The sequence below is a fragment of the Coturnix japonica genome, chromosome W (genome assembly GCF_054131305.1).
Source record: "Coturnix japonica strain WE chromosome W, WE-NBRP24, whole genome shotgun sequence".
Taxonomy (NCBI): Eukaryota; Metazoa; Chordata; class Aves; order Galliformes; family Phasianidae; genus Coturnix; species Coturnix japonica.
This window is the reverse complement of record NC_140701.1, coordinates 13070807-13091580: the sequence shown is the minus strand read 5'-3', so window position 1 is coordinate 13091580 and position 20774 is coordinate 13070807.

Below are 20774 nucleotides of genomic sequence, written 5' to 3'. Positions count from 1 at the left end.
GTATATTTTTATCCCACTGAAAATAGTTTTGTCTTATTTTGCCTTTCAGTTCAGATGTGTTGTCAGGTGTTACGCACCACAAAGTGGTGTCCATTCATTTATGTAGGTAAGATGGTTTCTAGCACCAGGAACAAGTTCTGAAAAGACATTAGTGGGTTTTCTTCCCCATTTTACCCTTCCTGCTCACAATCTTGGCAGTCACACCTGTGACATTACATTAAAGTCCCTCTGCAGTGCTGTGCCTGCTCCTACAGATATTAGGAAGAGCACAAGCATGGTCTGAACGATGGGAGTGTTTGGGAGGAGTCTTGGGTTAGTTTGCCGGAACAACGCATTGTTAATACCTAATGCAGACAACCTGAATTCCTCTTGTATATGAAGAACGTGTTTTTTTCATGTAGTTTTTCAGCTTCCCCCCTTTTTTCTTCACGTGCAGTGGGGTTGATAGTAAAAGACCACAATAACACGTGTCTACTTCTGGTCTGCTGTAAATAGATGTGTGTGATGGCACTCTATGCTGGGGCATCATGGCTTGTTCAGCTTCTCTGTTGGCTGTGTTAGTCACATAGTTGTCATGATGCTGAACAAAACAAAAATGCCTAGATAGCCAAAAGAGATAAAGAGATAGAAAGGGGAGAGGACACTGGTGATCTCAGTGCAATCAATAAATATTCATGGACTGGTGATAAGATATGTTGGAATGCAATAGATCTGCACTGGCGGTGTGATAGATTGTTAGATAATGTTGATCAGATGTGAGTACCAATGGTTTATCATGTCCTCTGTTAACACTGTGGCTGCTGAAGGTACATGTTCCACCCCTCCCTTGTAAGATGGATAATGTGAGAATTAGAAAGAGTTTTAAAGAATAATACAAAGTAAAAAAAAAACAACAAGGGGAATAAGGGTAGTTGAGATAAGGAGTGAGGGAATGGTCAGCAAGAGAAGAGAATCTGAGGAAACTGATGGAGAATAGAATCAACCGTAGTGTACTGAACTCACTCTGTGCTAACTTCAACCTGACTTTATCTCATCAGTGACTCAGCCCTTGCTCAAACACTCTGAGATCAGCAGGTTTCAGTATTTGGGGTGTTGGCAGTGGGTGAGGAGAGATGGCAGAGCTGGATGCATCTGCGCTGGGGATGGGGAAGGAGAGAGGCTGTCCTGGTTTGCAGGGCCAGTGCACTGTGAGACCTACATGTGTACTGGTATGTAAACAGAAAGAACATCAAGCCTTTCTTTCTACTTTCTCTGGGAGGAACGTGTGACACAGAAGATAATTTTTGTCCTATCTCTGCAACTCACTGAGCCAACGTGAACATCCACTTTATCTTCTGATGTTGGCAAAGGTAAGTTGCCCTTAGCTCTCGAGTATATGGGACAACCTAACGGGCTTGAGAGAGAAAATACTTTAGTGTATGAGTAGTTCTTGTCACTGGAGGCTGTAGACTAGGAAAAGAGAGAGGAACATTTTGGTTTTCATCAGACTGAGGTTCTGAGGTTGTACCAAGGAGGTAATTCAGGTCTCATACCTGAATGGTTGCATTCAGATCAAATCCACCTCCCCTTCAGGTTTAGATAAGGGCTGTGCCCCCACAGGGCTGTTTGTTTTATCTTGTGGACAAGGTTCGCTGTGTGAGTTACAGTATGGCTTTCAGATACCAGAAGATGCTGAGAGATAAGCATTTCTTTTTGCTGTATCACACAGCTCTGATCTCCTCCTTCCTCTTCTTCCCCTGCCTTCACAACACTGCAGACCACACCTCACCAGCATGGATCATGCACTGAACCCAGGGCAGGGGTAGAACAGTACTAGCCCTGATAGAAAAATAGAAAGATGGACTGAGATATGTATAGATGGAAGTGTTGGATGGATGTGATAGATGGATAGAAGCCGAGCCGCTTTCCACCATCTATCAGCACTGCTTGTTGACTGGTGAGGTCCCAGAAGACTGGAGGCTCGCCAGTGTGACTCCCATCTACAAAAAGAGTAGTAAGGAGGACCCAGGGAACTATAGGCCTTTTAGCCTGACCTCAGTGCCACGGAAGGTTATGGAGAAGATTGTCTTGAGGGAGATCACTCTGCACATGCGGGGCAACCAGGGGATCAGGCCTAGCCAGCATGGGTTCACAATGGGCAGGTCCTTCATGACCAACCTGATCTCCTTCTATGATTAAGTGACCCGTCTGGTGGACAAGGGAAAGGATGTTGATGTTCAACAAGACCAAGTGCCAGGTCCTGCAGTTCAGCTAAAACAACCCTGGACGGCGCTACAGGCTTGGGGCAGAGTGGCTGGAGGACTGTATAGAGGAAATGGACCTGGGGGTATTGATTGATGCTCGGCTGAACATGAGCCGACAGTGTGCCCGGGTGGCCAATAAGGCCAAGGGCATCCTGGCTTGCATCAGAAACAGTGTTGCCAGCAGGAACAGAGAGGTGATTGTTCCTCTGTACTCAGCTCTGGTGAGGCCACACCTCGTGTACTGTGTCCAGTTTTGGGCCCCTCACTGCAAGAAAGACATTGAGGCCCTGGAACTTGTTCAGAGGAGGGCAACCAAGCTGGTGAGGGGTCTGGAGCACAGGCCTTATGAGGAGAGGCTGAAGGAGCTGGGAATGTTCAACCTGGAGAAGAGGAGGCTCAGGGGAGACCTCATTGCTCTCTATAACTTCCTGAAGGGAGGATGTAGTGAGCTGGGGGTCGGCCTCGTCTCATGTCATTAGTGATAGGACCAGAAGGAATGGTTTCAAGCTACCGCAGGGGAGATTCAAGCTGGACATTAGGAAATATTACTTCTCAAACAGGGTGGTCAGGCACTGGAATGGACTGCCCAGGAAGGTGGTGGAGTCACTGACCCTGGGGGTGTTCAAGGAATGACTGGATGTTGTGTTGAGGGACATGGTTTAGGGAGAGCTATTGGTAATAGGTGAAATATTGGACTGGATGATCTTTTAGGTCTTTTACAAACTTGGTGATTTTATGATTCTATGACATGGTGTAAGGAACCTTCTTTGGTAGGGGGGTTGGACTTGGTAATCTCTGGAGTGTTGTACAGAGCCAAGGCCATGGTCAGTGGAGGGCTCAAGGTGCTGGAAGGGAACAGAGTGAGGACAGATGCCTTAAAGTGGCCAAAGGGTCGTTCTGTACCATCTGACAGCAAGCAGGAGGAGTACTGGAAGGGGTGGGAGTTCATCTAGCTCTGTTCTGCTGCCTAGGGGCCAGCTGGGCATCAGTGTGGTAGTGCTGTGCAAGGGCTTGTGCATCAATTGTTACGTACTATTCCATATGAAAAGATATGTAGTGGTAACTATTACACCTCTCCTTTTATCTCTCTTAGTAAATAGCTTCATTTCAGCACACAAGTTGAACTTTTTTTTCACTCCAGTTCTGTTCCCCATCCCACTGGGAATGGGCAGTGCACAATCACTGTGTGATGCTGAGCCACATGTTGGGTTTAACAACCACGATCATTTTGGTGCCCGATGTGAGGCTCCAAGGGTTGAGATAACAGCACATTTGTCCAGAGCGAGATAACTCAGGGCTCCGTGGGAGCTGGAGAATTGCTGGCCATGATGCTGATTGTTTCCCTCTTTGTGGAGCTCATTGAACCTTCTCAGGAAGTTTCACTGCACATCTCCTTGCTTGGTGTTTGTTTTCCCTGCTGCATTTTTTGTCAGATCTGGATGCTGGATTAGGTTATTTATTTTGCTATGCTGTTTGACTTTGGTTATGTCATGACAAAACTTGCAGCTGACAAAATGAAGTTTTGTGCAAATTCATCTCAGTTGTCATCTTTGGGTTTTGGAATCTATATTGTGTGGGAATACAAGAAAAGCTGTACAGAACAGCAGCTGTGGAGCAAGATAAACAGCATGAGAACCAAGGACACCTCTGCAAGGAGAAGAAGTCTCACAGCTCTGATTGGATATGTGCCTGCATGGACAGTTGAAAAGTATTTTGTAGAATGCTTTGTTGACATGTAAAGGTGTTTGGGAAAGTTGTAAGGGCGGATGGGAAAGTTAGAAAATAACAACTTGTGAAGGTATATAAGGGATGTGAGAACTTGTAATAAATGATTTGGATCATTCACATCTGAGTCCGTGCCTCAAACGCTGCAATACTGTATAGCTTCTGTATTTCTTCATTGATGATCTTGATGAGGGCATTGAGTGCACACTCAGTAAATTTGCAGACAACACCAAGTTGGTAGGGAGTGTTCATATGCCTGAGGGGAGAAGGGAACTACAGAAGGACCTGGATAGCTTGTTGAGTCTTCTCATGAAGCTGCATTGCACAGCTCCTTGCTTGCTGCTTCTTTTCCTTGCTGCATTTGTCAACTCTGAGGGCTGGATTAGGGTATTTATTTTGGTATGCTGTTTGAACTTAGTTTGTATCATGATAAAATTGGCAGCTGACAAAGTGAAATTTTGTGCACATTGAGCTCTGTGGTCCTCTTTGGGTTTTAGAAGTAATACTGTCGATATGATTAGGAATTACACATTTTACATAGTCTCCTCTGGGAGCCCAGGGGTGTTCAAGGAACGACTGGATGTTGTGTTGAGGGACATGGTTTAGTGGGAGCTATTGGTAATAGGTGAAGGGTTGGACTAGATGATCTTTTAGGTCTTTTCCAACCTTGGTGTTTCTATGATTCTATGACTGAGGTTAAACAATTATTCAGGAATATCAGTGAGATATCTGCCACAAGGTGAGAAGGCTCTACATGGCAGGGGGTGTGGGACGGTCTGGGCAGCTGCCTGGAGCGGTGAGCACCCCCAGGTCTTTGGAACTTCATCTCTGAGCAACTGAAGGATCCTGAGAAACTGGTAGAATATTGGGGGCAGGTCTGCAGTGGCCCTGGTAATCCCAAACATGCACAAATGACTGCAGTGTGCCAGATCTAGAGAGTTGGATCTGCTGACAGTGCTGCAGCCTCTGCAACTCCTGGTACAGATTCTGCAGCAGCTCCAAGGTTTTGCTTCATGCCCTGTGGTTGCTCCAAGCTCTGGGACAGATCCCGCTGTCACTCCACCCCTCATAATGAGCTCTGCAGTCACTCCTGCTACAGGTCCTGTAGCTATTCCAAGTATTGCGATAAGAAAATGCAACAAATGCCACCCAAGGGAGGTGCACTGTGCCAGGAGGTACAGCTCTGTGGTCTCTCCAACCCCTCCAACGAGCCCAGTGGCTGCTCCAACATAATCACATGTCCTTATGGTGGTTCCAGCTCTGGCAATGAACTCTGAGGTCCTTCAACTCCTGCAACAGCCTGACTTCTTCACTGACACTTCAGCTCCTACAGTGAACCCTGTGGCTGTTAAAAGCCCTGCAACTAGTCCTGGACTTGCAAACAGGTAAGAATAGGGATTAGTTCATATATGCTTGCAACAGCAAATGTTTTATATGTGTGAAAATATACTAAATATATTATATATTTATAAATACATTTGTCATAATTATTATCCTTTTCTTTTTATCTCAACCCATAAACCTTAAACCACAGCACTGTCCTGAGTCGCTTACTGATCTCCATGGGACTATTCCATCTGATCTGGTCACACACTGAAGAGCACCAAAAGATCTCGAGGGCTTCTCAGGGAGCAGTTCCTGAGGTATATTCCTTACACCAGCTTTGGAAGAGGCCTCCAGTTCTCTGGTGCTGCTCTGAAGTGACCCTCTTGTTATGGCAGTGCCAGCAAGGAGACCAGCTCTGACACAGCCATTCATATTGCTGCCTAATGACTGCAGCCCTGGAGTGCTGTTGTAGAGACCACAGGACAGTTGTGAGACACACATGACCTTCAGGCCTGCACAAATGAGAGGACTTCAGAGCACTGCAGCACTGGAAAGAGAGCAGGAATGAAAAGAGCCTGTTGTGCTGCTGTCCGTGGCTGTACCTCCCCCAGGCCATGACAAAGTAGGAAGAGAGAAAAGGTAAGGAAAAGTCTACTTTGAAAGCATTTTAGGTATCCCTTAACCTATTCAGGGAATGTGGTTCCGGGTTTACATGAGCTATTGGAGCGAGAAAACGGAAATTAGTGAAGTGAAATAAATTTTTATTTAAAAGTTCAATAACATTTTTTTTGTGGATTGCTATATGACACACAATCAGACAATCAAAGATGCATAACACATGAAGAAGCATCACTGGAAATCATGTGAGGAAGACGTGCACTTTATTGAAGATGGAATAGTGTGTATTGCAACACCTTCCTGAGAGCGTGCTTGATCTCCCTGTTCCTCATGCTGTAGATAAAAGGGTTCAGTGTTGCAGGAACCACTGAGTACAGAAGTGCCACTGTCAGATCCAGGGGTGGGGAGGAAATGGACGAGGGCTTCTGGTAGGCAAAAGAAGCAGTGCTGAGAAACAGGGAGACCACGACCAGGTGAGGGAGGCACGTGGAGAAGGCTTTGTTCCATCCCTGCTCAGAGGGCATCCTCAGAACAGCCTTAAAGATCTGCACATAGGACACCACTATGAAAACAAAATAGCCAAACCCTAAAAAGGAACTAAAAATGTTAAGCACAACCTCCCTGAGGTGGCGGCTGAGCAGGAGAGCTTGAGGATCTGGGGGATTTCACAGAAAAACTGGTTCACAACATTCCCTTGGCAGAGAGGCAGTGAAAACATACTGGCAGTGTGCAGAAGAGAGAGGAGAACCCCAGTGCCCCAGGCAGCTGCTGCCATGGTGGCACAAGCTCTGCTGTCCATCAAGGTCCCGTAGTGCAGGGGCTTGCAGATGGCAACGTAGCGGTCATAGGACATGATGGTGAGAAGGAAATACTCTGCTGAGGCAAAGAAGATAAAGAAAAAGAGCTGTGCAGCACATCCTGTGTAGGAGATGGCCCTGGTGTCCCAGAGGGCATTGGCCATGGCTTTGGGGAGAGTGGTGGAGATGCTTCCCAGGTCGAGGAGGGCCAGGTTGAGGAGGAAGAAGTACATGGGGGTGTGCAGGCGCTGGTCGCAGGCTATGGCTGTGCTGATGAGGCCGTTGCCCAGGAGGGCAGCCAGGTAGATGCCCAGGAAGAGCCAGAAGTGCAGGAGCTGCAGTTGTCGCGTGTCTCCCAGCGGCAGAAGGAGGAACTTGCTGATGGAGCTGCTGTTGGACATCTGCTGTTCCTGGTCTTGGAGTCCTGTTCAGAGTGCAGAAGATAATGACAAGTCCAGACCTTTCTCAGTGACACTCCTCCTGCTGTACTATAAATTTTTCCTTTCCCATGGGAAAATGATCATTCAGCTCCACAACTTGTATTTATTTTCATGACCTTCAGCATCTCTTAAGGAGTAGAAGATTAGGGAGCTCTTTCTTTCTTCTCATTTCATAATTGTATTCCAGCCTCCTGGATATTTTCCTCTTTACTGCAGCTGCTCTTCGAGACCCCAGCCCCAGCCTCTGTACACTTTAAATTGTCTCAGAGATATCAGCCTGTTAACAGGACAAGTGAACTATTAATGTCTGCAGAAAACAACTGTAACTGAAACAGACTGCATCCTTTTAGGAAGGAGAGGCTGAAAGAACAACCTGTGAACAACTGTTCACAAAACTCTGGATGGACTGAAGAAATATTTGGGAGTCTCAGAGCTGTGTTCAAAGTTGACAACCCATTTAGATATCTACCACCAATCCTCTTTCCTTCCCTAAGAACAGGAAATGGAAAATCCCTGCCTTGGCTCTTCTGTTGCAAAGGGCCCTAGGAAACATACAGTTTTGCAGTGGAACTGTGATCCCTTTGCCCCAGGTAGCAGCTGTGGCAGCAGAAGCCCTGCCGGGGGGCTTCTTCCCCCCACATGTCTCCCCGCAGCACCCTGGGCAGCTCAACAAGCAGGCTGCCTTCAGAGCTGTGCTCTGACACTGCATCACTAAAGCCCTCAGCTGGAGCAGAAGGCTTTTAACAAAGTAAACAAACATGCAGTGCCTGCAGCCAGATCTGCTACGTGATGTACTAGATTAAGTTACCCCTCTATGAAAAGCAGCTAAATGGTCTGCAGTGAGACTTACCTTGTCATTGTCTGTGAGTGAGCTCACAGCCCGCTCACACCGTACATATCCTGCAATCTCTCTCCCCTTTCTCTACTCTCCTTCAGTCACTTTCTCATGGTTTAATAATTTTGTAATTTTGCTATCAGTATTCCACATCATAACATCATATAAAGCATGAATAATTTTACTGAATCTGCAACTTACAGAAGAAGAATACATCTCCCAGAGAACAACACGATAGGTCACGGGACCTGGACTCTATATTAACTTGGTCGTAGAACAGACTGACGTCTTTCGAGTACTGGCATTCAGGGGAGTGTGTGGGAGCCTTCAGCCGTCTCGCCTAGATTTCACAGTAGGCCTCTTGGTTACGGGACTCATTCTCTCTCCTATTTTGCTTGATTCGTTAGCTCAATTTTCAATTATATTGTATTATATTGTGTTATCCTGTATTTCGATATAGTATTTAGTAAATAAGTGTGCCTCCTTAGATCGTTGCCGCTGTTTTCTTTTTCCTAATTAACTTTTTTTCCTTTTGGCCTAGGGCCCCTGCGGGGCCCACGGCCCCTGCCACGGACGCAGGTGGATTTTTCGTTCAAACCATGACAGATTTTGGTGGAGAATGCGGGCAATTTGAGTTGCTGTTTTTCTGTGTTTTCTTCTGTTGCTCTTTTAGTTGTTAACAGAGCTACAAGTTTTTTTCCTTGTTAAGGAGCTATCTTAGGTTTGCGATTCTGCACCTGTGAGCTTGACCTTGAAAGGCCAGGCGGACTGCCAATACCCCGGTTTATTTTATAAACACTGCTGAGCTTTGCTTTTTTACTTTCTTTCCCTCTCTATTGAAAAATAAATAAATAAATAAATAAAAAAAATGCTCCCTCTACTAAGTTTGCTTTATAAGGTACTGCATTTCATTAGTTCCTCTTTTATAATGCTCCAAAAATATTGGACTATGTTTAAGCTAGCCTTTTTTTCCTATGAATTTATAGGAATGTATAATAGATTGAAAGCATGGTTAGCAACGCTTACTTGGTATTTGCATGCAGCTCCAGAGGGAGCAACTAATGTAACTAATGCAACCAGTAGTACGGAAATGGTGGTTTTTGAGCGTGCTCTTCCTTTTTTCTTTGCATCCTTTAAGCAGTCTTCGAATGAACAGTTGTCCCAGTGGACTACACTGTCAGTTGTGTCAATCTCCCTGAACTTAATGTTGACTTTTTTACTTATTGCTTCTTGGATTTATTACATTTGTTACATCAGGAGGAAGTCTTCCCTAGAATCAGAGAATACTGAGTGGCAGGGAGTGTGGAGAGACTTTGGAGAGACTTTTAGAGGGCAGACATCTCTAGTGTCATGGAGCTTTACTCCTGAACACTTAAAGAATCCTGAGTGTTTGACCGCATATTTGAGACAGGAATGTTGTGGCTCAGGCAGATCTAAGGAGGCACAAATGACTTGAGGCCTAGCTAATGCTTATCGGGCCTTATTCAATACCATTCCCGAGAGGGAAGATTTTGAGGTTGAGAGAGAGAGTCTCAGGGCCGAGAATGAGAGTATGCAATCCAAACTCGACACCCTCCGGTCCGAGCATAACGTCCTCCAGTCCGGGTACAACGCTCTCCAGTCCGAGCACAACGCCCTTCGGTCAGAGCACAGTGCCCTTCGGTCTGAGTGTAACATCCTCCGGTCAGAGCACAACGCCCTCCGGTCCGGGTACAACACTCTCCAGTCTAAGTACGACGCCCTCCAGTCTGAGCGCAGCACCCTCCAGCCCAAGCATGATGCCTTCCAACCCAATTGCGACACCTTCCAGTCTGAGCACAACACTCTCCAGACCGAGCACAATGCCCTCCGGACCAAGCACAACACTCTCCAGACTGAGCACAATGCCCTCTGGTCCGGGTACAACACTCTCCAGTCCAAGTATGACACCCTCCAGTCTGAGCGCGGCACCCTCCAGCCCGAGCACAATACTCTTCAGTCCGAGCATAACGCCCTCCGGTCCGAGCGCAACACCCTCCAGTCCGAGCACAACACTCTTTAGTCCGTGCATAACGCCCTCCGGTCCGAGCACAACACTCTCCAGACTGAGCACAATGCCCTCCGGACCGAGCACAACACTCTTCAGACTGAGCACAATGCCCTCCGGACCAAGCACAACACTCTCCAGACTGAGCACAATGCCCTCTGGTTCGGGTACAACACTCTCCAGTCCAAGTATGACGCCCTCCAGTCTGAGCGCGGCACCCTCCAGCCCGAGCACAATACTCTTCAGTCCGAGCATAACGCCCTCCGGTCCGAGCGCAACACCCTCCACATATAAAAATTGGGAGAACCATTTAGCAGAAGCCACCTGGTTAGTCAACACTCGAGGATCTAGTAATCGTAATGGTCCTAACCAATCCAGCTCCCTACGTACCGTGGAGGGAGATAAGGTTCCTGTTGTACACATAAAGAGCGTGTTGGGAAAAACGGTTTGGGTCCTTCCAGCGTCTGGAAAGGGCAAACCTCTCCGGGGTACTGTCTTTGACCAGGGACCTGGATGCACGTGGTGGGTGATGGACAAAAACGGGAATGTTCAATGTGTACCACAAGGGAATTTGATGTTGGGGGAGTGCAGCCAATGATTTCTTGTAGATATATCGGTAGAGTCTCAGAAAATATTTGACGAATGTTCAATTAGGTACAGGACTTAAGATAGAGCGGATGAATGTTAAGGAAACACTTTTTCCTATATACCTTAATTAGGCATTCTGTAAGCAAGTTTTCCATCTGGACTGTATATCGTGCTCTGGCCATGCATGTGTAGAGCACACATGGAACGAAGTATAAGTCAAAAGGAAATCTGCTGTGGTGGCTGGGAAGGGATGAGTGTACCTTGATGTGGGGGACGCCCTACTAGCGCTGCCTTTCTCTACCACCACTGACATGTTTTCCTTTTTCTGGCAGTTTTGCCATTTTCTCAAAATTAATAAATAGTAGGTTAAGTTATAGAGTTTTGTTCTCAACTTAGGGATTTGTATGGAATAAATATAAATTGTTGAGAAAATAAGGTTGCTGATTGTTCACAACTATACGTATGAGTGTGTATGTATGTATAAACATAATGTAATGATGTAGAATAAGGGGTGGAATGTCATGGTTTAATAATTTTGTAATTTTGCTATCAGTATTCCACATCATAACATCATATAAAGCATGAATAATTTTACTGAATCTGCAACTTATAGAAGAAGACTACATCTCCCAGAGAACAAGACTATAAGTCACGGGACCTGGACTCTATATTAACTTGGTCGCAGAACAGACTGATGTCTTTCGAGTTCTGGAGTTCAGGGCAGTGTGTGGGAGCCTTCACCGTCTCGCCTCGATTTCACAGTAGGCCTCTCGGTTACGGGACTCATTCTCTCTCCTATTTTGCTTGATTCGTTAGCTCAATTTTCAATTATATTGTATTATATTGTGTTATCCTGTATTTCGATATAGTATTTAGTAAATAAGTGTTCCTCCTTAGATCGTTGCCGCTGTTTTCTTTTTCCTAATTAACTTTTTTTCCTTTTGGCCTAGGGCCCCTCCGGGGCCCACGGCCCCTGTCACAGACGTAGGTGGATTTTTTGTTTAAACCGTGACACGCTTGCAGGCTGTGCTGTGCACAAGAGCTGCTCCTGGGCACAGCTGTCTCTCTGCAGTGCTGCCCACTTCTTATGAGCTCACAGTGTCCCAGGAGCTCGGCCCAGCTCAGCAGCAGAGGATGTCATTTTTATCCTTCTCATTCATCTCCCCTGACATGTCCCTGGGTCCTCATGGCCAACAGCTCCTGAAAGACAACAGCATCATGACTGTGCTTTGAAATCTGCTCAATTAACCACCACATGTCCAGTTGTCAGTGACTGATTGGAGACATATGGGGAGTACTACCAGAGATCGTTTGATGAAACAGTAAGGGCACCCAGACAAGGACAGGGAGGTTTGGACTTTCCCTGTGCAGGACAGTGATCCAGCTGAGTTAGTTCAGGAGTCTCAACCCTTGACAGAAATCCTGAAGCTGAAAATGGGATTCAGCTCCCTACACACCCACAGGAGCTGGGATTCCTCTAGTTCAGTTCAGAAGTGCACGAGGAGTCGCCTGCATGTGAGCTCCTGCTCTGAGTCCTCTGTCCTTCAGCTGGGAGGCAGTTGCTCACACACAGACACTGGGTGATGCCCAAGGTGCCTGGGCTGCTCCTGATGTGTGCCTGTGCTTGTAAACCGTGTGGGAAATCACTGAGATAGACACCTCCTTCCTGGGCATCAGCTGAGGGCCAGAGAGGGGGTAGTACCGGCTGTCTGGTGAATTCACATGCAGCTTCAAAAGCAGCACAGGGCCTTCAGCAAAGCCATGCCCATGGTGTGTCCGTGTGTCACCTCCAAGACCCATGATCGGTCTAATGTCTGTGTGCCACCTTCTGCGCACTAATACCATAGATGAGCTATCCAGTCAGGCTATGTCCAGTGATGCTTTCCAATTAGGATGTTTACTTCTGTGGATTTGCACTAATGCAAATACCAACACACAATAAGCTAGAAATCTTGGTAGAGCTGCAGGCCTGAGCTCCTGTTTGGATCATGGGGACACAGTTTAATGTTTTCCACAACTGCACTGTAGCGAAAGGGGAATACAGAGTCTTTAGGATGAATGGGCGAGGAGACAAGGAAGGGCGACTGCCCTCTGTGAGAGTGCATTGAGCTCTGCCTGGGGATGGAAGAGCAGCCAAGTCAGAGCTAATGGAAATAGCCAACGGAGGAGAGAACAGTGTCTGTTCCTGTCTTCCTGATCATGGAGAGTAAATGGAAGGTGCCTTATGCAGACTGTTGGGAATCTGATGTTTTCAGGCCCTTGTCACCTTTGGGGGCCTTTTGCACTCCAGTGTCTTCTGCAGGGACTGCACAGCAGGGCATGTGCCATCCAGCAGATCCGTGGAGAGCACAGATGGGAGATTCTTGACCAAGCCATGGAGGAACCAAAGAGGAGAGGTTCTCTGCTGGATCTCATACTCTCCGGCATGGAAGATCTGGTGGGAATTGTGAAGGTCAAAGGGGCATCAGGCCATGTGCAAGATGCAAATGGATCTATTAATTAATTAATTAATTTATTTATTTATTTATTTATTTTGAGGTTGTAAGCTTAAATGCTGTTCCTTAATGTCAGTGGAAATGAAACAAAGAATTGAAGACAAAGATCGAAATCAATGAAAATGTGTTAACCCATCTCAAATGAGAAATTCTCATGAGTCCTGTTCCATTTTAAGTTAGAAATATGAGTATTTGAGAGGATTTGGTGTCTTCAGATGCCTTCAGGTTCAGGGACACAGACAGCGGTGCCAGAGCCAATGCCCTGTAACTAAATGGCCGTGGTTAAGGGCATGTTTTCAGCATACCATTTGGGCACACGCTCCTCCCACTGCCTGCCATATTTCCCCATCTTTGTTCAGTCAGATACCTCCCAATTATCTGTCTGATTTCTGGCTTTCAAGGAGATTACTTGAATTTGCTCCATCTCTCCAAAGTCTGATTGACTGCATTGTCAAATCCTTCACCATGATTCCATCTATCGCTTTCTATCTTCTTTTTCCTTTTCTTTTTCTTTCTTTTTCTTTTTCTTTTTCTTTTTCTTTTTCTTTTTCTTTTTCTTTTTCTTTTTCTTTTTCTTTTTCTTTTTCTTTTTCTTTTTCTTTTTCTTTCTTTTTCTTTTTCTTTTTCTTTTTCTTACTCTTTTTCTTTTCTTTTTCTTTTCTTTTTCTTTTTTTTTTCCTTCTTCTTTTTCTTATTGTTTTTCTCTTACTTTTTTTATAAAGCACAATGCCTAAAAGATGTTCATTAATGCCAATAAAGGTGAAAAAAAGAGTTGAAGACAAAGATAGAAATCAATGAGAATGTGTTAACCCATCTCAATGTGTGAAGAACTCATGAGTCCTGTTCAGTTTTAAGTTGATACCTCCCAACTACCTGACAGATCTATCCCAGGGAGATTACTGGAATTTGCTCCCTTCCTCAAAAGTCTGATGGATTCTGTTGTCAGCTCTTTCACCATGATTCTATCTATCCCATCCTATCTGTGTCTATCTCATTTCCTGTACAAATATTCCCTGTGAAAGACAAACCTCAATAGACGCAGCTTGTACATGGCATGAAGTTGATCACTGTGTTTTAGTGTTGATTCAGTTGCATCACATTTCCTTCCGTTTGATGGCCAAAAAAAGAGAAGTCACTCCTTTTCCATGTGCATCCGGTTCTCTGTGGAAAGCCAGTGGGAGTTGGTGCAAAGGAGGTTTAACACTTAGCGGGTGACAGAGGAGAAGAGTGATGTGAGAAAAAATGATGCAAATCCCATGGGGACAGGTGAGTAGAAATGGGGTGGGGATGTTGAGGAGCTTTGTCAACACAGTAAGAGAATAGAAATCATTGGGACATCCTGATCACTATCAGTTGCACAGTGCTGTTTTAATGTCTTGTTTTAACACAACTATAAATAAATAGACTATAAATGTCTGCTGTATTCTTCCTCTTTAAGCTCTCTCCAGATATCTCTCCATTTTGCTGAACAAGTTCTGAAAACCTGAAGAAGATAATGGGAAGGCACAAGGCACAGGAGGCTCTAAACGCTATAATGGGCCCCAGAGCGCATTTGCTGCTGAGTCCATCAACTTCCAGTGCAGAGAGAAATTTGCACAGAGTGCTCAACAAGACAAAGTCAGAAGTAACAGTCAAGTTTCTTGGAGTATGAATGGGGCCACTGAGGAACATTACCAAGCAAGCTTCCCAAGGGACTTGTTAGAGAAGATAATTGGAAGCCATGACTCCAGTCAGGCAAAGGCACTGGCATGGTGGCTCTGATGCTGAGAAATCCCTCCTTTGCCTTATGAAGCAGAAAGGCCAAGCCCTGATCCCCAGACCCTTGGCAGGCAGGACCTCATGCTGACTAAGGATTCTTCCTGGGGCAGTGAGTTGGAAGTCTGTATTATGTTAAATGAAAGACATGGGGACAGAAGATCCCAGGCTCTGCATGGGGTGCAAGGACGCTCTGAGGTTCATGTCCCATATGCACCCTGTGTTTCATTGCAGGATGTGGGATGTGAGAAGGGCCAAGTCTGAACAAGCAGTCAATCCCAATGCAACTCTGAACATCAGATCTCTCAGTTCCAGTGCCCTCCTGTACACACTCACCCATAGTTTGATGTCCTTTATGTGCCCAGAAGTGCACCCAGTGCTCCTGGTGAGGCTGCGGCAGTGCAGAGAAGACAGGGACGATCCTTTCCCTCACCCAGCTGGCAATAAATTGCCTGATGCGCTCCAGGGGACCGTTAGCTTTTCTGGCTGCCTGGGCACACTGCTGACTCACATTCAATTTGATGTTGACCAGGACCCCCAGTCCTTTTCAGTCAGACCTCTCTCCAGTGTCCTGTATACATTCTGTGTTTATGTCCAGGGTTGCCCCTACCCAGGTGCACAATCAGGCACTTGTTATATTTTATGCACTTGGTGCTTAGTACCAACTGGTACCCAGTTCTCTGACTTGTCCACATCTCTCTGCAAGTCCTGTCCACCCTCAGTCGAGGCAACAGCACCTCCTCATCTGGTCTCATCAGCAAACTTGCTCAGAACATCTTCTAGTCTTGCATGCAAGTCATCCGCAAAAACATGAAAAAGAAGTGGCCCTAAAATGGAGCCCTGGGGACTCCTGATAGGGACCATCTACCAGCCTCATTGAGCCCAATGACTTTAGTCCTTTGGTCTTGACCAATTGGCCAACTGTTCACCCACCACGTTCTGGAGTGCACGTGGCTGGGCCGCCACACAGCATTGATAGAGAGGGGAGGTACTTTGTTCCTTCTCTCCCCAGGTTTGTTCCTGCTTTCACAGAGTGAGCTCTAGAGAGAACTCCGTGACAAAACACAACAATCATGTCTCAGCTTCAACTATAGCACTTATGACTCTTGGTTTGCAAGTAGCACGTATTGCGCGGCCATCATCTGTTTCCTGATGAGGCCTTGGACGAGCCGGACATTGGTTGGTGCAAAGCATAAGATCACAGAGCCAATTCCCAGCCACGTGAGCACAGTGCAGAGAACACGACTGAACCACAACCAATTCCAGAAGTCAGAGATACCCAGCTTGCTGCCACACCAGTCGCGATTTATGTACCCTTTCTTTTCTAAGAGCCTCTGCTCAGCATCCTTCACTTGCTGTAGGGAGGTAGTGGTGTATCATCATCATCACAGTATCATAGTCTCATGCGGGTTGGAAGGGACCTTAGAGATCATCGAGTCCAGCCCCCGGGATTCGAGCCTCTGTGTAGCAGAGCGGCACTTCTACCACTTGCGCCACAGGGGGGATTCGAACTCTGGGCCCCAGTGTTGCAAGGCGGCGTCCTTAACCACTGCGCCACTGGGGCACACGTGTACTTTTCCCCATCGGAGGTTCTATTCCTTTTGAGCGTGTTAAGAACCTCAGTCATTACCGTGATCCCGGTGACATTGGTTAGTGGCCAATGGAGGGTTCAACTCCTCTGAAGCTCCTCCTTTTCCTCATCCTCATCATCTGCCAGTATTCGAAACACCCCTGGAATGTTGCACGACATGGCCTCTGAGGAGGTGCAAATGAGGGCTCGCGCTCACGATGTGTCATGGCATGTCAGGTAGTCGGTTGTGTTTACCAACGCACTGAAGGTCATAACTGAGGTATTAAGTCTTGCACTGTAGTTCCCTGGCTTCAAGAAATACCCAGGGAGGGGAACCCCAAATGAGCTGAGCGAGAAAGTGTCTCCTACAGATGATAAGGCCAGGCATATCATGCCATTCTCCTGGTGGGAAGTCAGAGTGGCCAACTCTTTCCAGAAATTAGATGCCACATGGTAGAGCAGAAGTGAAAGAAGAAAGGATGGGCACTGTAGAGGTCTTACCCTAGAGTTCCTGGAAGAGCGTATTTCAGGATTTAACAAATCTAGTCTTGAACTGAAACATCTTTGTCTGGAGTATAGGACTCCCTGGCTGTCCAATCTGGTCTGATTCTGCAAACACAATGACAATGCAAAGTGCCAGGGAGTCACTGCTATCCACAAGGGATTTAGGATACATTAAGGCTGAGGTTACAGCAACCACCATGGCTCTTCTTGAATTGTTCTCGCCCGACTTCTTTGACTTCTCCCACCCCTGTTGATGGTTCCTGATCTAAAGTCTCTTCGGCATCAGTATTTGGTATTTCACCAGCCGCAGGCTCCATCTGATTCCCCTTGTCTAGTGCCGCGTCTGAGGGGGTGGCAAGGTTGTCAGACTTGGACTCAGGACAAACCTTATTAGACAAGCAGTAATGCGCTGCTTGCCATATCTGTTGTGATTCCTTCGTCCAGGAAAAAAGACGTAATGACCCAAAGGCTGGAAGCAGATTTGCTGCTTCCTTACTACCAGCGCAAGAATAATTCTGGAATAGTTATCCTCCCACCTTCTCTAAATTACTTTTACTAATGCATTCCCCAGGGGTTGAGCCAAACCCCTTCTTCATCATCCAATGTATTAGCGGCTTCAATTCCTTTTCATGGACTGGATCTTTCACATTCTGCCCTGTCCCTTTTAGCATACTCACTACTCACTTCAATGAAGCCATAATGAGCAGCCTTCTCTCACCATGAGAGTGCACCCACTTGAATCACGTAAGGGTCACCAAATGTTGCCATGATGCTAAGGACCTACGTTGATTGAATGGCAAACCAGCTAGGCTATCCCCCTACGTTCTGGACATCCACAGCCCAGGGCACACAGAACAGACACATGCACCGAGTACACTTGACCCATATGTCCTGCACATGTGTCCGCCCCCTGGTACAAGCAGGCAAAATGTAAATGAGTTTCAGGAAAATAATGAATATGAAGATGAGTTCCAGGAAAATTGTTGGATATGAATAAGCTTGGCTTTCAAATATGTAATAATTCTGCTTGCAGGTATGCAAGATAGGAGTGATCCCCTTACACCAGGTGCCTAATAAATGTATTCCTACTATATATCCTTACTCGGGGTTATCGAGTTTGATTCCACAACTCAAAGCCATGCTTCTGGAATCAGTCTTTCCACTGGTGAATAACTGATCTGACATCCAAGTGCATTTAGCAGAGATGAGCCTGCTGTCTATCATCAGCTTTCAGCCCTGGAGCCCCAGGGAAATCTCCCGGGGAAGCAGTGAGGTAGAGAAACTCAAATCCTTGGGTGTGCCAAGCTGGGCCGGGCTCCTGGGACACAGGGAGCTCATACAAGTGGACAGCGCTGCAGAGAGACAGCTGTGCCCAGGAGCAGCTCTTGTGCACAGCACAGCCTGCAGCTGACAGAAAGAGAGGAGAGAAAGGGGAGAGAGTTTCCAGGATGTGTACGGTGTGATCAGGCTGTGAGCACACAGCAGGAGCATTACTCACAGAACATGGCAAGGTAAGTTTCACTGCAGACCATGCAGATGCTTTTCAAAGAGGGTTGTACAAAATGAGGTACATCATTTCAAAGAGGTACAAAATGCGGGACATCCCGTAGCAGAATTGATTGCAGGTACTCCACATACATTTACTGTGTTAAAAGCCTTCTGCTCCAGCTGAGGGCTTCTGTGCTGCAACTCAGCCCTGAGGGCTGCGTGCCCCAGCACGGCTGCAGGCTGTGCAGCCGGGGCTGCAGGCAGGTGCCCAGGGCTGTCCTGCAGAGCAGGGTCCCTGCTGTGCCCCAGGGGCTGTGTGCCGGGTATGGGACTCTGCCGCCTGCCAGGCTCAGCACTCAGCCTGCCCAGGGAGCTGCCCAAGGCACTGCGGGGAGACGTGTGGGGGGAAGGAGCCCCCCGGCAGGGCTTGTGCTGCCACAGCTGCTGCCTGGGGCAGGGGATCACAGCTCCACTGCAAAACTGAATGTTTCTGATGGTTCTTTTTAAAAAGGAGAGCCAAGGCAGGGAATTTATATTTCTTGTTTGGAAGGAAGGGGAAAGAATTGGAAGCAGAAATCTAAAAGGGTCTGTCTCCTCCTAAGAGGAGGCTCAGGGGAGACCTTATAGCTCTCTATAACTTCCTGAAGGGGGGTTGTAGTGAGCTGGGGGTTGGCCTCATCTCTTGTGTAATCAGTGATAGAACTAGAGGGAATGGTTTTAAGCTGCGTCAGGGGAGATTCAGGCTGGACATTAAGAAGTATTACTTTTCGGAAAGAGTAGTCAGGCATTGGAATGCACTGCCCAGGGAAGTGGTGGAGTCACCGACCATGGGAGTGTTCAAGAAACTCTTGGATGTGGTGCTGAGGAATATGATTTAGCCTGGAAGTATTGGTAATGGTTGGACTAGATGATCTTCTAGGTCTTTTCCAACCTTGATAATTCTGTGATTCTGTTATTCTGTGATTCTGTCAAATATAAACACAGCTCTAAGACTCCCAATTCTTCTTCAGTCAATTGTTAGTTTTGTTAACTGTCATATGTGAAGTGTTTTCAGCCTCTCCTTTCATGGAAAGGAGCCATTCCATGGATGGAACTAGTTGAAATTATCAATTTTTGTTGACAAGAATAAGGAAGTAATACTGCAGATACGAATTGTTGCAGAACGGTGGGAGAAAAGCAGACGACCACACCTGTCATTGACATATGATCAGCTATTCTCCTTTATTCCTTGGCTGCGTGTACCTTTATAATACGGATAATTAGCTCATACATATTGCAAAAGTAGAGCTCATCATTGGTTCCCAATTACATACCATCCCCGAGTATCTTAACAGCTTGTTGTTATCAACTGAAAGCTACTCCCTTGCTGAGTTCCCAAAACCATGGCTAGTTTCTCACCATCCCAGGGCATCCTGTTGTTCTTGCTGTCCTTACAGGTGTTATGGCTGCTTGCTTAGATGCACCGTGTTTACGACCCTTCTCAGCTAACTAGCTGTAAAAAACACTCTCTACATTTCCCCCGTTTTCTTTTAGGATGAAAAAGGGTTTGATTTAACGACCGATTAATCATATTTAACAAGCAGTTCAGTTCATTTGTTCAATCAGTTCTCATGTAGTTTTATACTGCTTCGTAGCTGCTGTTCTGTGAACTTCTCATCTGGATCCATGACTGACGCTCCGTAGAATCCTTCTTACAATACTGCCTATAGAATAGCAACACTACAATTAATAACATAACTATTATAACTCAATCAAGGCCTCGATTGACAATTCTCTAAAAGTGAAAAAAGAGACAAGTCAAATACAACTTAACAACATTACTGTTAAACCTACTAAAAAGAACAAACATGTTTGTACTGCAACCTAAGTTTCTGCAACCTAAAAATAAATCCGTGAAGGTCCCATTGTGTTAATCTGTAACTGATCAGGAAAAGTCTTCAATTTTCATATACTCTGATATATTGATTTTAATGACCACTAAAATTTGTGCAATAAATGATTTTAGGATGCTCATAACCATGCTCTACCAACTGAGTTATCCGGGCTAATAATTGATTAATTAATGATCGCACAATTTAATGGAATAGCATGTCAAATAGAACCAATTTTAGAGGACAAATGTACTAAAGTATCACTAGGGGCATTATTACTTATTGACCCTTGAGAAACAGCAAGCCATGTTGGTGGTGGATGCGACAGGTAGTGCCAGCAGGGCGTCCCCTGCTTCAAGGTGCACATTTCCTCTCTCACCCATCACAGATTCTCTCCTGCATTCAGGGTCTGAAGGATTTCTTCCAGTTGTACACCATATCTGCATGGTCAGTGCATGATATAGAGCCCAAGTGGAACACCTGCTTGGAAAAC